At 34.6% G+C, this 17681-nt stretch overlaps 1 protein-coding gene across 19 annotated transcripts in view; it reads right to left on the bottom strand.

The window, feature by feature from the left end:
* Window positions 1-17681, bottom strand: part of FOXP2 (forkhead box P2) — a 408792-nt gene that overhangs the window by 80971 nt on the left and 310140 nt on the right. The window contains exon 2 of one of the 19 annotated variants that reach the window (XM_064656020.1): window positions 3741-3811. The exons of the other annotated variants lie outside the window; for them this stretch is intronic. The gene's annotated coding sequence lies outside the window, so the exon portion shown is untranslated. The remainder of the gene's footprint in view (window positions 1-3740; window positions 3812-17681) is intronic. 19 annotated transcript variants of the gene reach the window in all.

Genomic DNA, 17681 nt, shown 5'->3' with positions numbered 1-17681 from the left:
TTATAGAGTTGCTGAAGAGGTTTAAGTTGACTATTTACCTTTTCTTTGGAAAGGAACAAAGCTTTAGGGGCTTCCTAAAAAAGTGTATATACACATCTAACTGTCTCTATCTGTTTCCAGTCAGCAGTGATGACCCAGTTATTATCGGGAATTTCTGAACAGCAAACCCACTAAAGTAGTTAAAGCCACACCCTTGCTAAGTTTTGCCCAATCTAAGACATTCTAAAGCAATTTTTTAAATGAATGAGTTTCAAACAAAACCAAAGTGCATCTCCCAATTTAGGATTCAAAGGCACTGAGAAATGAACAATTATATTCTCTCCATTAATTTGTAGGCAACAGCAAAATGCGTGGGTTTTGAAAATGAACCTGGTGGGAGATCTGAGTGCACAGGTCTTTGAAAAAGACACATCTGCACAACCCTCAACTTACTCCAACCATATAGACTTCACTGTCCAAGGAACAATAAAAGGAAGGAGATTTCAGGCTGAATAAAATATATATTTACAGTAATATATTATGTGGAAATGGACTAAATTCTTTATTACGTGCCTAACATTTCTTTGCCTTTTATACATTGAGGATGTAAAGACAATTATGAGGAATCACAAGAATGTTACAAAATATTTATGACTGCAGGCATCTTTGTTATTTCAGTATCTCTACAAAATCCTCAGTTTTTTACTATGAAGCACAAACACCTCTAGACTTTTGGAAACATGATAGTGTAACATAGAAAAGAAACTGAAATTCCTAGAAGTTTATATCATATATGAAGTACATAAATGCTATATCTTCTTGGCCAAACAGATTAGCGGTTTGGATTTGTGAGCATCTGGCTTTTTAATATCTTAAACCATTTTACAGCAAGTTTTTCACATTGTATAACCTCTGAGCATGCTTCACCATACTTTCTATAACATAATTTTCACAAAGCCCTTTCTACTGTATTTCAAAGTCCTTTTGTAACATACTGAAATGTCAAATGATGAGCTATATTTAAGCCCCAACATGGCAGTTAGACATATATTTATTTATATATGTATATTTTATATATATTATATATATATATACACTGAATGCTAAACATGCTACATATTCTAGTAAAGAATCCCCAAAGTTTGAAATATATAAACACATTCTTTAATTTTTGTCTGTCTCTCCAGTTCAAAGACAACTGGAAGAGCCACACAAATAATAAAAATAGGAAATAAAACACACTATCAACTATCCATTATCAAGGGAATATTGTTTTAACAAGATCTATGGAATCACATTATCATTCTATTAATTCAATAATCTTGATATTGTTACAAGACTGAGACAGTTATCAAAGCAGGAGATCATTCTGGTACATAAGGATCACATCATTTAATGAGACAGAGATTTGACATAAACTACAGTGCTGGCACACTTGGTCCAACAAAATAATTGGTATTTGATAAGCATGTAGATAAGGCTGGATTTGAAACTGTTATCATTATAGTGCTGATTTTGTGAAATTCCTCACAAATTGATCTTTGTAGGCATGTACTTACAAGTATAAAAATCTGAAAATGTTTTGCAAATATATGATTAATGATGAAAAAATAATGCCATTTTGTAGATGCCATCTTTGTAGATCAATTGGCTGTTGTAGCCAAGTGGGTGTCAGTCTCTTCTCCCAGGCAACGAGCAGTAGGACAAGAGGGCACAGTCCCAAGCTGAGCCAGGGGAGGTTTAGGTTGAATATTAGGAAAAAAATTTTTACAGAGAGAGTAACCAGACATTGGAATGGGCTGCCCAGGGAGGTGGTGGATTCACCATCCTTGGAGGTTTTTAAGATGAGACTGGATGTGTCATGGTCCAGTAACCACAGCAGCGTTGGAGCAAGGGTTGGACTTGATGATCTCGGAGTCTTTTCCAACCTGCTCGATTGTATGATTCTACGATTTATTTCATACTCACGCACATTCAAAAGCTATGCATACTTCCTATTGACAGTGGTTTCAAAGCTCTTTCATTAACTCAGCCTTGCAATGCCAAATGTAAGAACACCTTCTCTTCTTTCGAAATTAAATGAGTATTTATGGTAAATATTATAAAACATTGGTCCTCAGGGTTTGCACAGGTTTTTAACTAAACCTGCCTCCTCAGAGAAATTTTAAGAATTATTCTTCACGATTCAGTATATTCCTCTGTGTAATTGGTAGCCGAGCCAACATTTCTTACATCCTTTTTTTCATCCATATAGTTTTACTCGAAAGTAATAGATTCTAGGCATGCAATCGCTTTTACTATTTGGTTTTTGTGTGCAGCTGATAACAATGCCCACCGCCCTCCTACATGGCACAATGAAGTTTGAGACACACAGCAATTCAAGATAATCACAAACTGGTTTCAGTACACATACTTCTGCTCTCACAGCTTCCAGACTCTGCTGTATATGATTTCGTCTCACATTTATTATGGAGATATTAACATAACCACATAGTTGAAAGAAGATCTGAACTCTAATGACTTTTAAGTTGACTAGAGGTTTGCATCAAGACTGCCCCTTATTGATCTTTGAATGACATGTTTGTAAGATGAATGGATGGAGGCACTTCCAGTATTGCTGGTTTTAGCCTTAACTGCTGCATAGGTGTTACCTTGTATTTCATACAGTGCATGACAGATACATCCTATGAAACCACATGAAGAGAACAGGCTACATTTGAACAACCATGTGTTTAGCTAGCTAAGGTCATTAAGAAGCTGCTATTGTAGATACAGGGCTACAATGCAACTATTTACACGTAAATAAAAACTTGGAATATTAGGTATGTCTTCATGTTACGTACATATTTATGTATATAAGCAAATAAAAGATGGAGGAGTGGTGATTTAACAGACCAAGGATGCTACTTTGTTCAGAAATGGCCAAATGTTCAGACAAAGGCCAGCTCAGGACTAAATAGCAAAGAATATCTAAGTCCAGGTATCTTTTCTAAGCTTCTACTAAATGCTAGCTTCTTCAGGAAAGGATTTTCTGAATGAATAACCCTATTTCTATTTTCTTCTGTTTGTCTCACCATTACAACAACATGACAATTGTTGAAAAAACCCCTGACTTTAAGAGAATCTGCTGTATGTGGTATTCTTCAGAAACCAATAAATAGTGGGCAGATGCCCTTAATTCCTTAACTTATACTTCTGGAAGTTGTTACACAGGCAGTACATATGAAGTGTAGCCTTTTCCAGCTCCAGCTCCAGCTCCAGCCCCAGATTTATACAATAGTGAATGCAGAGCGAAATTTGGGAACGGATTACCACAATCTGACAGGAAGCAGAACTGAAATGATAAAGCTGATTGAAGAAGGCAAACTTTTTCTTAGAAAAATACTTCCTGAATTATAGATTTCATCCTTAACATTAACCAAAACAAGAATACATGGCCAAAATCTTTTTGTACTACTACTCTCTTTGCAGATTAATCCTGGCTAATAATGAAAACTACCATCAATCTAGCTGCAGGTAGAATAAAGTCTGCATGGCTATCATACTGGCATTTCAAAAGCACAGGATGAGTCTGATACTGTGACATTTAAAAGGCAAGAAGTCCCACTTAGTTGCTTTACTGGTAATTTGTGTCCATCATGCTACTTGGCACACAACAGTAGTGTTGTCAGGAATACTGTCTACATCCTGAGTAAAAAACAAAACTCCAAAAGTGCATGTGAGGGACAGAAACTATAGAAATGAGGAAAAAATTCACTTACATTTATCCAAGATGGCTGTCGCTATTACTGTTGAAACTCTGCTATGGGCTGAGGTCACAAGACCCTGTAAGCTAAAATAGAGAAGCTTCAGCTGAGGGTAACTGAAGCTGCAGCACGTTAAAATACATTTTAAAGTTATTGGTAATGATTGGAGTTTCAATTTCTTGATCTATTTTTCCCAAGGCACAAAAAGTGACTTCTACTTTTTGGTCATTTTTCAAACCTAAAGGGAAGATACTTTTAGTATTCTCCTCTACCTCATTATAAGTGTGTATGTATGTTATAAACCGTACATGATATGATAGTATGATGATTTTATTGGTGTGAGTTTGGAGTTGCCACATTATTCACAAATGGAGAAACTATCCATGATTTATGTGTGATTTCAGATTCTCTGAAACAAAGCTAGAATAGAATCTTTATACAACAACACACCACCATGTATATAGGAAATATGAATTATATATAAAAAGCTAGCTTTAAAATCTTCAAAAATTTATTAAAATGCACCACAAAGCTATTTTTTCCTTCTATAAAGGTAATTTTTAAATTATGTACCACTGAGGAAGCCTGCTAACTTTCATATCTTTGAAAAACCAAAATAACTTTAAAATATTTTTGTATGCATATGAATACTGTAGTTTGAAAATCTATTGCATCTTAATGTCCCAGAACTTAAATCAAGTGTGTGATCTACTAGGCAGCTAAAATCTACTCTTAACCATGATACAAAGAATCTACTGTCGCTTCAGTAAGTGGCAAGACACTGAATTTGTCACTAATTTTTGATCGAACATTCTCTCTTCTGGCCCACAAATCACAGTGCTTTTCGAAAAAGAATTGACATACAACATTAGAAAAAAAAAAAAGGCAGAAAATAATATCTTGGGAAATTATTATTAGTGTTAACAGCAGAGATTTGGAATAAGAGAAAGAAAGAAATCAGTAAATTTCAGTTGAGAAAAGTGCATGATGAACAACCCTGCAGTTTATTACCTGTACTAAGATTGCACGTTAGCTGCCTGTGTATAAATACACTTGTGTATGTGCACATATAAAAAGACATATGCAATGTGCATAAAGAAATTTCTCGAGAACTTCATGAAGAGAAACACAAAGTTCTGGAGAACTTTATGGAGGAACTTATGGAGGCTTTTCCATATCTGAAATCAACAACAGCAACTCCAAGAATACAAGGAATGCAATGAATCTGAACTACAGAAATCTTGAAACAGCTGAGTAATAACAAAAACAAATATATAATATATATTCGATTTATGTGAAAGAATGACAAGCTGACAAGAAATACAGTGAAGAACAGAATCTCTGCTTTCTGAGCAAACTTAAGAAAAAAGGAATTCCCATCACATAATACAGATATTCACTGCATTTCTTGTGCAACCATAATGTGATCTATAATAGATGAGCATGTAACGGGTGAGAACTAAGAAACTACCAGGATACTACATCATTTTGATATATTCAAAGAAACAGTATGCACAATTAAAGCTAAGAAATCCACTGAAACAGTTAAACTTTAGAAACATTGTTATAAACTTAACTCTAGAAGTCACGATATACTCCTATTTAACAATGCAGTCAAATTTATAATTTCAAAGATAAGTAAAGAATACAATGCAATTCTACGAAAAATTATCATTGAGGAAAAAATAGGGAAAATTTTCCAACAAAACGATGTATTTTAGATTTTAAATAGAAAAGGACAGCAAATGTTCAAATTATGAGATGGTGTTAAGAGAATGAGAGAAGTATTGGCTAAAGCATTTGTGATAGAAGACTAAATAATTCATCTTCACCAAACCCATTTCACTAGCTACATGACTAGTCTAAAGTTTCATGAATGCCTGTAAGGCCATGTAGAATGAGTATTTCCTAGCCTCAATGCTATAGAAGCCACATCACACACCCCAGAACACAAAATCCCAACTGGAACTAGTTGCTTGCCTTCAAATTATAGACACTAAGAAAAAAATAGCAAATTGAATCAGATATAACTGTTCTCTCTGAGCAGAAAGACCTCCCTAATAGAATTTATGCAATCTTATCTGCATGTGTTTGACTACACAGAATGTAGTCTAAAATGCTCAGTGTTTAAAGTAAAGTCTGATTGACAATAAACCCAGCTCATCTCATAGGCAGTAATTTATTTAGAAGAAAAAAAAAGAAAGAAAAATATGAATGGTGACAAAAGGCTCTTGAGCCTGGACTGTTAAGGTGAAAGGCAGAGACAAGGTGTAACCTTCTATTTTCTGGTGAAATAAAGGCCCCTTCCAAGAGACCAATTATCTAGCATTGACTCCTCCTTAGTATGCACCTGAAGTAGTCATTTGTATTTATGTTAAATAGATGTAAAAGTAGAATACTCTGTATTGACTTCACGCATTCAGACAGCATCATGTAGATGTGATGCCCTAAAACTAATTCCAGGCAAACAGCAAAAGTAAAACTGCCAACCACTTCAGTTTTTATTCTGGTATGGGAGGGTACTTAATGAAGAACACTGCTGAAATGCTCGATCATTTTGTTCTACCACCAGATGTATGGACATCCCTATAATACTCTGTAGCCTATCTAAACAAACCCACCAACCAACCAAGCCTCAAATCTCCTTCTTTCCCTTCAATTTTGAAGAAAAAGTCTCCAGTGAAATAAAATTAATGAAAATAATACAGTCTACACATGCATGCACTAACAGAAAGAAATCAGCCAAAGAATCTTAGGTACTAGCATTCATATTAAAAAAATTACTGAAAAAAATCAGCATGATATTTCAGGAAGGTAGACAGTGAGCTGACTCTGATGGCAATACCTATTTAAGCAAAAGTTTCTTTTGACTAAAGTTCCAGAAGTTAAAAAAGTATGTAAAATCAGATGTAGACAAAATTAAACACAATTAAAAGTATGGGGGGTTTTTTTAGATAGCTTATTATAAACTTTTCTGATATTATATACCCTTCAACTTTACACAGTTGGTAAGATTAGATGTGACAGTAGCACAGACCTTTTTAGAGAAATATATATGACAAACTTAGGCAGCCAGTAAGGGAACAATCATAATTTTGATAATCAATTTCAGAACTGAATTGAATTTCCAGAAATTATTTGAATGAAAATTAGCTCACAGCTAGATGGGGGTTGGTACATTTGCTTTAAATTAATCAGGTGGATAAAAATAAAATGATAGAAAAAAATAAACTATTATTTTGTAAATATTTACAGATTAATTCAAATTTATGAACTAGGAAAACTAATCAGAAAACAGATTGACAGCACCTCACACAACTTGATGATCATAAATCCAGACAATGTATCAGATTTCATCAGAATAGAGGTCATGTTTTAAATGAAGGTAGAATTTGTAATGCATTATTCATCCATATGAAAATATTACAGGGTGGGATACCTTTTTTATAGTTTATTACCATAGCATATTACAAAATGCATTTGTAAAATAAATGTTTAACTGATGAGTCTATGGCAAGTCGTTAGGAAGCATATTATAAGATGCAAATATTGTTAAAATACGTGTGCATGTTTAATGCATGAGTTACAGTCATCAGGCATGGTAAAAATTGTCATAAAATTTAACAAATGATAATAAGATATTTATAAATGGCATCTAAACATAACGTGTGCACAGAAAAGTAAATGGTAGTAAAATGAATTCTTGAATGAAGGCTCTTTTTTCCCTTCTCTTTTTACTCAGAACAAATCAAATTAGGTCACTTTTTTGGTCTGGATGCTAGTAAGCAATGTCTGAAACAAACTCTTCTCGCTAAGTTTCCAAGGCAGCCAGAAACTTCAGCCTTCAGAAGATTTCCAGAATAAAATTATGGACAGAACTCCATTAGCTCAGCAGCACTGATTAGCTTTAACAACATCTTCACATTTTTTCTTACGGAGAATTAAAATACACTGAGTAAATCTAAGTTATTACTTTTACAGACAAATTTTCTGAGGAGGCAAACTCAGTCTATAGTAGATGAGTAGCTGTAGCTCTATATTATAATTCTTTGTCTACTCATCAGAAAACCCAACTTCTACAGAGCAGGGAAGACACCCTTACCTTTCAAATTTTGTGCACTTGATTGCTGATCTATATAAACCTTGTACATGCTATTATAGTTTTTTTAATAATTCAATACCATACAGCAAACCATTGATCAGAGAAAAGGTAATTGTGTTTTTTGGTATATCTGTAGAACATAAACAAAGAGCTCTCAACAGAATATTTTCCAGCTGATTACAGAAACAAATTTGTCTTAAAAGAGAAATCTACATACATTTCATCTATGAGTCAGACTAAACAGCAGAGAAGATCCTGAAAATAATGTGTTCTTACTTCCAAAATCGTTAGATAATTGTCTAGGAAAATAGAAGAACAGATTGAGTAAGAGAGAGAGAGAGAGAAGGCAACTACAAGAAGATACCAGTCACGTCCTGCAAGATTTTTTGCAGAGATTTGCTGGTACGTGAAATCCTTCATAATTACAATACAGAACTTTAATGATTTCACTGTAACTAAATAATGTTATAAATCTCATTTAAATCTGCCAGCTTTCAGCTGCTGAACAAGATGATCTGCAGCTTCTGAAGCACAGTCAAAGAGCATTAGCTGGATCTGAGAAGTCTGATCCAGTGATAGGAATGTTGACATTGTTCTCTTAATTTTTCTCCAAAGTTTAACAAGATTGAATGCCTGGAAATAGGACCTAAATACATTCAAGAAAAAAATAAAGCACTAATTTTGACAGAATAAGCAAGGGGAAAAAAACGAACTCTGCATGTTTTAAAAAATAAACTTATTAATCCATAGATGAAGCATCTATTTCAAGCTTTTGAATACAAAGGGTTCTTGAGTCTCACATTCTGGGAGAATGTAAAAGGAAGATATCCTATCTTATCATCTCACCCTTCCCACCATTCATAATGCACCTGGAGTGGGCATTCAAAACATGGGATATTAGGACCTGACCCAGTATCACCAATTCTTATATTCCTCTAGACATAAACAATGTACTTAGAGGCCTGAATTTGGAGCTGATACAACGATATGTAAAGATAGACATTTCAGTTAGAGGACACAGTGCATGTAGCTTTACAAAGCTTACTCTATATCTATTTTACATGGAAGCACAAGTGACCACACACATCTGTGGAACATGCTTAAAAAACACTTCTCCCTTCTCACCTGTGGAACCCTATAAAACTTTCAGTTGCACATTATATATTTCCACACTGAAAGCTTTAGTGAAAGCACTAAAACAAGGTTCCCTGATGCAGACACAGTCAACAGCAGTCCTGAGACCCCAATGAAAACAAAACATATTCAACCCCAAGGTGCTCCTGCTACCTGCACATCATAGCTGGAGTAAACAGTGCATTAAGTGCCTCTGAACTTTCCCACTCAGGAAGGTATTCAGAGAATTTGCGGCTAGTCTCTTTTTCTTTAAAAGCCCTCACATGCAAGACCCTCCACAAATTATTTGTTTCTTTGGCTTTTCCAAACATAAAGGCAATGGCAAAGCACAAGAGGCTTTGAAGTCAACCCTGTGCTGATTCAATTCTTCTTGTGTGTGTTTCTTGTTTCCTAAAGATGTGACCATTCAGTAAAATGATTGAGCAATCAGTTCTTGGAAAAGAGAGAGTGTCTCAAAGTTAAATTGAAGGTCAAAAAGACACTGCTCAGAAGTGTGATGAATGTTGTGTAGGACACTCCCCCAACTGTCCAGAAATAGAATCAGTCCCAGCTTTCTTGTGGCACTGCTGGAACTGTTTAACTTCACTCGTAAAAGTGGACAACTTTCAAATCAATCCAACAGAGATATAAAAACCCAAAACACAAGAGACAACAAAACCAGAACACATAAAATTATCAAGATGTCCTAAAGTGACATCAGAAAAATTGAATATCATAAAAAAATTAGCAATAAGTAGTTTCTTTTTCATATGTTCTTTATTCCTTCCAAGGGTTACATGACAAGTCTTTAAAAGTTATATATATTGCTGCTGACTTTTTAATAAAGAAAATGGTCTTACCATTGCACAACCCTATTGTGCAATTACAAATGCAGGAAATCATTAATTAGAAACATACAGCAATGTTCCCTATACATTTCTGTAGCTGACATTGCATCCTCCTTTGTTAAGCAGATATGGCAGAATGATTCAGTAGAAACAAGGGAGCCAACAGTCTGCTCACTCATAGAGAATTTTAGTCAGTCAGACAAACTGAACAATATTTTCAGTTCTAAAGGACTATATATATTTACTGGAATTACTCTCAACTTAACAGACTTTAGAAACAGCTAACATCTGACAGTGACAGAATGTCTCTTTCAAGATCTAAAATCTTCTTTTATTTTTATTTTTGCTTTCCCACTTTGTCTTCTTTGTAATTAATTATTTGGAGAAAAAAAATGGCTTTTTTTCCTGAAGTACTTGGAAGTTTATGCTAGACACACATATCAGGGAAAGACCCACTACTCTAAACACGAATTAGCTTTAGTTTCGTGGTTTCATACTACAGTACACAAGGTGATAAAAGTCCAACTGAAAATGTGCAGCATCCATCATAAAGAAAAGAAAGAAACCGTAGCGTGCGTTCAGATTCACAGAATGGTACTGATACTCTTTGATTGTGTACCTGGAAAAGAAATTTCTTGCAGTAAGTAAAATAAGACTTTTCTTGAACTGGAAGTAAGAAGTGAAACTGAAATGAAGAATTCTATTATTTGGAGAATAATCAATGTTTTGTAATGAATTTCCAGTCATCTCATCTTTGTGTGTTTGCAGGTGTCTGTATTTGCATCCTTTGCCACATTCTTCATGCTGTTGGTGGCTTATGAGTTTATCACACGCAGATTTCTCAACAAACATGATTGTGTGACTAGTTACAACTTCTTCTAGCCCAAGGATCTACAGAAGTGCAAAGGAATGTCCTTTAAAGCATGTCCTTGAGGACAAGAGTTGAGTGTTTAGCTGATTAAAAAGATTAGCACAGCTAAATAAATTTTCTTTAAAGAAGGAAGTGTCTCACTTAAAAAGTATGAAATCCTAAAAGGAAAGACAATCCAAGGAAAGGAGATGGTTGGAAAAGTATCAGTAACACTTAATTTCAAAGTGTTAGGAAAGAGACTATACTGCACTGAAACAGGTAAGTTCTTCATGGCAATCAGAAGGCAGTGCTGTGTCCTTTCTAAAAAGAACAGGACAGTACCAAGGGATTATGAGTTTGGAGTTTAAATCTTTGTACTTCATGTCCCTCTTGACTGGACTATAATGGAGTTGCAATGGATTGTATCCAACAAATCCCGGCATTCATCTTTCAGGGTCCTGACCTAGCCTATCTGAAATTAATCTGATGAGATTTACACATTCTTTAGAAAAAGACAGAAGATGTTCTGTGGAGTAGAGATCCAGTTTACGCATGAACACAGGCTACTCTAGTCACAGTAACAGAGTATAGAGAAGTAAAAAAAACCAAATAAAAAAACCCCAGAAGAATACATACAGAATTTGGAATGCCTGTGATATGACTACAGTGGCAGATAGGACAAAACATAAATAATCTTCATGGGCATATAGTCCAAATCTAGAGAGACTGGAGTAGAAGGAGTCTGACACAAAGTCTCATACTTTCCTACGTTTCATAACTCAGGTGAAATTCTTCTCCTTTAGACAACTGAACGAGGAGTACCTTTTTGGCAGGAATTGTGCAAAGATAAGAAGGTTCTTGCTCCAAAAGGAAGTACTCAGGTCATAAAAGGTAAGAGTTTTCTATGCATTTATACACAGCACAATACAGTGTTCCAGGAATACAAACAATGAAGAAGCTGTGGTATAATTTGCTCACAATAAAGTCTAGAATCATAAAACTGTACGACAGGAAAGGTCTGAGATCAAGTACATATATCAAATATAAAGCCACTTTCCCCTGTGGCTTTCAAAGTACAGTTTTGCTTGGAGTTACATACAGACACAATGTATGGTCTGGAATAGTTGAACTGCATAACAGAAGTGGAGAGAGAGATAAGAAATGTTCCTTCTTCAGGTTACCGAATGTTATTTTTAGATTAAAATGAAACATCTCAACTTCCACATAGCATCATCCGATCATAGATCAAAATAAAATTGGTACTATAATATTTTTGTCAGCATACTTCTCAATCAAGTCTGAAATTCATCTCTAATCTTTACAAAGCTAAGTAAGATTCTTGGTCACCTTTAAATTTTGAAACATACGATATTCTTCAGTCCATTTTCCAGCTTATTACTAAATATATTAAACAACACTATTTAATGTCCAGGTCAGAGGTAGACAGAAACGTTAACCTTTTGCCATGCTGAAAATTGATGATATAATCCTACTCTTATCTTCTGTCTCTTAACTTGTTTCTAACTTACGATGGAACTTTTAACTTTCAACCAGAACCATTCAGTTTGCTTAATAATGACTCATGAAGGACTATGTCAAAGGCTTTTTGAATGTCCTTTTGAATCATATCTCTTGGTCTCACCTTAAAAAAAAAAATTATTTTTGAGACATTTACAAATATTTCTTGTAGACTGAAAATACCGGAGTCTTCTTAACACATGCAATAGAGATGTGTGTGCTCTGCAATTTCAGTAAACTTTGAGGCCATAGAAGAAGAGCATGATTTGTCCCCCTGAAAGGGCAGACTACCAGAAACTTACACCTAAATCAGCAATGCAGAAAAAATTTGTATTTTTTTCCTGTTAGAATGTAGAATTTCAATGCACATGGTAAATCACACAGGAGCTGAAAGACTCGGAAGCGGTAGCAGCAGCAGTAACATGGGAATCGCTGCAACTGCATGAAAGCTCCATGGTGCTGACCAGGACCATACTGCAGGCTTTGCACAGCCACTGAGCACTATGCAAGTCCATTGCACAGACATGACAGTCCTGTGCAAGACAAGAGATGACAGTGACAGACTGATAGGAAATTCCTATCATGATAGCAGGCAATGTATGTGTCTAAGTTCTCTATACATAAACTGGAGAAGTCTGAATGACTGACTCAGAGGAGGATAATGAGGTACTTCACAGTCATTACAGACAGCACAGGAGAAGGTACAATAGGGCTTATTTGAAAATCTAAAAGTAGGAGATTAATGGCTCTTTTTTTTTTTCTACTTTATGAAGAGTAATGGGTATCATGAAGTCACATGGTGAAGGATTATAAAACGGAAAACAAACTGCCTGTATTTGATGCTTTGAAGCAGAACTGGGGAAAGAAGCAGAGAAAGATGTTAGGAAAATAATCTGTGCAGAACAGTGGCGGCAATGAGACAAGGTGACATTTGCATGTGCTGAAAAGAGGCCAGATGTGGTAGCTGAAATTTGGAGAACCCTATTATGTGTTTGCACTGGTGGCCTATATCTAGTTCCAGGGATGCCCCTACCTAGGGAATGGCTAGTGCTGCTCTAGCATGAGCTGAAAACTTTAAGAACTACTAATATACTGCTAAAACTGCTCATTTTATATATAGCTATATAGGGTATAGACTATTTTAGTGTGTGCATACATGTATATATGTTATTCTGCAGTTTTAGTTTGAAACTAAGTGCCTTATTATATGCTGCAAAATCAAAGACTTTTCCTTAGAGGCTTACTACTGTAGCCATGGATTCCTGTTTATAGTTGATATTGTAAGTTGATGAAAAAATTTTTTTTATTTATAGGAGAAAAAGCAGCAGGTAGTCTTCAGATTAGCCTACAGTGATCTTCTAACAATAACATACCAAATGCTCCTCCTTAATCAATTAATTAATTCACTAGTTTCCACAACAATTAAAAAGAAGGGAAAAAATCAAACTAATGCACCAGACATTCAGCCATAGATCACAATCTGAAAAGAAGAAAAAAATTTAATAAATAACTAGTAAACCTAGCTATAATTTAGCCAAAGGCATTTTTAGCCAAGGTTCTAATAATCAAAGTAATGTGGTTGTATACAAGACCAAAACACTAACAAAATTTTCTTACTGGATACAGAAATAATCTTCAGACACTATAAATGGATAAAACTCACTGCTTGCTTGATACAAATTACATTGCCGACAATAAAGTGCATTTGAGAGAAAAGAAATCACTTTCCTATCAAGTGACAATTTTATTTGCAGCAGGAGGGAGAATGCCTCTGGAAAAGCACTCCATTGAATTTTTTGTTGTTGCAGTCTGTGCTGGAGCTGGCTGTTCAGAGTAACTATTCTCAAATACTGTACTGACACAAAATGAAATGCTGAAAGAAACTTAAGCACAGTGTGATATTCCTTACCTAAGATATATCGTGAGCTAACAGAGGTGACATTTGAAATATTGGACTAGGTCTTCCCTGTACTTAAAAAGGCAGAATTACAAAAAAAATGTGTGCTGATTTTGTCCACTGAATGGTTTGCTTGACGGTCTTCTGCAAAAGTATTACCTAAGTTTACAGGACGAGAACACACATATTAAGTTTTTGGTAAGTATCTGTCCTCATGTCATATTGCAACTCACTTTAGCTGCAGGCTTCAAACAAGACACTTTCCCCTCTACAAGACTCAAAAAGCAGTGCTGGTTTGTAGGGGGAAAAAGGCACAAGGGACTGTGTATGAGAATGTATTTTAGAACTTCAGAAACCTCACCCTGTGATTTTTAAAATTTCCCTTTAAATATACGTAAATGATACTTCCTGAATTACAGCTTATTTGTGCTTTGTAACACAGACATTGAAGGAGTTCATGTACATTTTTAATACATTTTCTGCAGTCCACAATGAGAATTCTCCTTTTCTAATGGAATTTCACCTTTAGAAAAAAATTAACAAAACCAAAACTGTACAAAACAAAAACAAAGCATGTAAAACTCTAATGAAGCTGCTTGTAACATTCAATGAAAATACAAGACAAGCATCTCTAGGCAAGCCTTCTACCAAATAATAATAAAAAATTCCATATTTTAAATGCTATTTTTAACCTCAGAGACATTGTTCACATTTTCTATTAAATTGTTATTTTTAGACAGTACTCTGTGTAGTATGATCCTCTTAATCCACAATTCAGGACTGATAATCATTCTTTCCTTTGTACATTTCTAGGAATCTGCTGAAATGCTTGACTGCCTAAACTAGGGTAATTTCCTTTATGCAGTTGTAAATTAAATTTTGTAGAAGTGGAGAGTGATTTAAAAAAAAAAGTCCTTTTAAGAAACTTAATACATCAAATAAAATTCAGGAGGTAGAGACACTCACAGCTCTGAAGGAACATAGGGAGGCAGAAAAAAACAAGAAGCGACAATTTTACAGTTACATCATATATGCTTTCCTCACCCAAGCTGACATATAATGTAGGATATTTTGTATAAACACAGAGCTCATGTTACTTTTATCTTGGAATACTTTCTCACGTCTTGAATACACCAATGAAGAACACTGACCGATTCATAAATATTTCCTCCTGCTTATCGGTCATTTTCCTCAGAAAGACACAAGTTGTTTACTTTATATTCTGTCAGTTCAAACTGTGCCGAAGTGACTAAGTCCAGTAAAATAAATAATACATTTCCTGGGAAAAACACATGACCAAAAAATAAATTTGAATAAAAGAAGATACAGAAATTAAAAAAAAAGAAAAAAAGAAAAAACTGTGACCTTACTATTGTGTTAATTAGCAAGCACTGAAAAGATAAAAAGATCAAAATTCGAGGCAATAACTTAAAGAATGTAGTAACTTATTTTAAATTAATAGTAATATTAGACAATGCATTTATATGAAGTTGATATATATATCTAGAAAACTTGCTTTAAAAAGTACTTTTTAATCACTTAATAATTTACCCATAGAAGTCCTAACTCCACCAAATATTTTTACAGATAGGGAACATCAAATTTGCAGCAGCCCATCAAAAGTCCTACAACTAATGATTTGGATTCTCTGCAAGTTGTCCAGATAAAAGTTCTGCTTTAGATGTTTTTCACACAAATTAAGGTTTTGAAATGAATATATAAAATTTAATTCCTAGTTTGATCTGTGCTTCACACATTTGTGTGGATGTTTATAAGAAGATCCAGGCACTAGATATACTGAGACTGAAGTACTAAACCAACCAATACCAAACCCAAGCCATTGCTTATTCACCATGTAGATCCTGACTTTATTACCTGGTTGTTCTTGATAGAGCTGAATGAGATCTTTCAAAGAGATGACAATGATACCACCATGGGCTGTAATTTGAGCTGCAGTTTTTCTCCAATACAAATGAAACTGGTCTCTATTTCACATCACATTACACAGAGAAAGCATATGAAGTCAGGCTAAGGACTTGTATTGATTGCATGTTTTCACATAGTTTTCTCCAAATACATATGGAGGACTGAAAACTCGTTATTCTTTAATTTCTACAATATTTTTGTAATCTGAACTCTCCCTTAAAGCACCTTGACAGTTAAAGAGCATATCATATTAAAAAAAATAATTTATATTTAGACAGGAAAAAATGATAAATTGCTCTATCATATAATGCCGTACTTTTCTAGCAGCAATATATAAAACAAAAGTTAGGTAAGTGAATACTGAGTTCATTTATTTTCACATGGAAATTTCATCCAATTGTTAAACTGACTTCAGAGTTCCACACTGCCATTCAATCCAAAGGATTCCTTTCAACTTACTATAGATCCTGAAGGGCCAGCAGCTTGGAAAACTAATAGGGAAAGGCACAATGTTTGAAGAGCCTCTTTTCTACTTAACTGTAAAATGAGAAAAAATCTCCAAATTTAAAAAGGTCAGTCATTATTTTCATTTGAACAGCGGTGATAAATGTCCAAGATGGTTTGTTATAATTAAGCTTGTAAAGTGACTATTTAAAGCATTCATATGCCACTATAAGCACCTCAGATAAGTAACCTGAAAGAACAGTCAAGAAAGTACTTGATTTAGTATGAAGACTTTTGTAAATAAATTGAAAAACCCCTCCTTCAAGGATTCAATTATAATCCCACAGATACAATAATTAAACACACTTCATGTGAAGTTGATCAGGCATTGATATACACTGATATACAAGGTAGCTTTATACTCAAGCATTGTGCAAAAAACAATTATTTTCACTTAAATCATCTTCATGCATGAAGTAATGGAATTTCCATTTTACAGATGGGAAAAGTGAGTCGGAGATTATGGATGGCTTGCTCAAAATGATTTGTCATATTAGCAGAATTGGACAACAAAATTCAGAAGACAAATCCACTTGTTATACATTCAAAAAATTCTGTTCTGCAGGTAAACACACATGAATTACAGCGCCTAGACTAGAAACAATAAGCACCTTCAACTTCACTGAAACCTAAGGAGCTGTGGGCTCTTATCTCCATGTTAGGTCATGCCCTCTAGAAGCATATGAGGCAGAAAATTCTAAAGCAAAGCAAGCCATAAGAAATTCTGAGCACATTTACAAAGGGCAGGTACCTGTACTCTGGCCCTATTTGTGTATTATTCTTTCCATGAGTACAATATAACCGTACTGGTTTATACAATACTTGTAGCCAAAATAAAATGGTTATATCTAAATTGCTACAGCACCTGCAAGGTACAGATTAGGATCACAGACTGCTTGCCTGAGAGTGAGTGCCTCATGCAATCTTGGCCTTTCCTAAGTGTAAGTGTGAACACAAAAGGGAGGGTAGGAGGAACGATAAAAATATCTTGTGATCACAACATATTTAAATAAAAATAATCTGCTCTAACTGAAATTTCATATCAGAAACCAGCAAACAGATTTCCATCTAAATTATTTTGTCAACAGCATTAGTGGTATCCTTGCTAACCTTATTTGGCATCAGTGAATAATTAGATACACAGGGGTGTGACTCCAATTGAAGGTGTTGGCATCGTATCACTCTGTGAAAATATTAG

The sequence above is a fragment of the Pseudopipra pipra genome, chromosome 5 (assembly GCF_036250125.1).
Source record: "Pseudopipra pipra isolate bDixPip1 chromosome 5, bDixPip1.hap1, whole genome shotgun sequence".
NCBI classification, from domain to species: Eukaryota; Metazoa; Chordata; class Aves; order Passeriformes; family Pipridae; genus Pseudopipra; species Pseudopipra pipra.
This window is presented reverse-complemented; position numbering and strand designations above follow the sequence as displayed.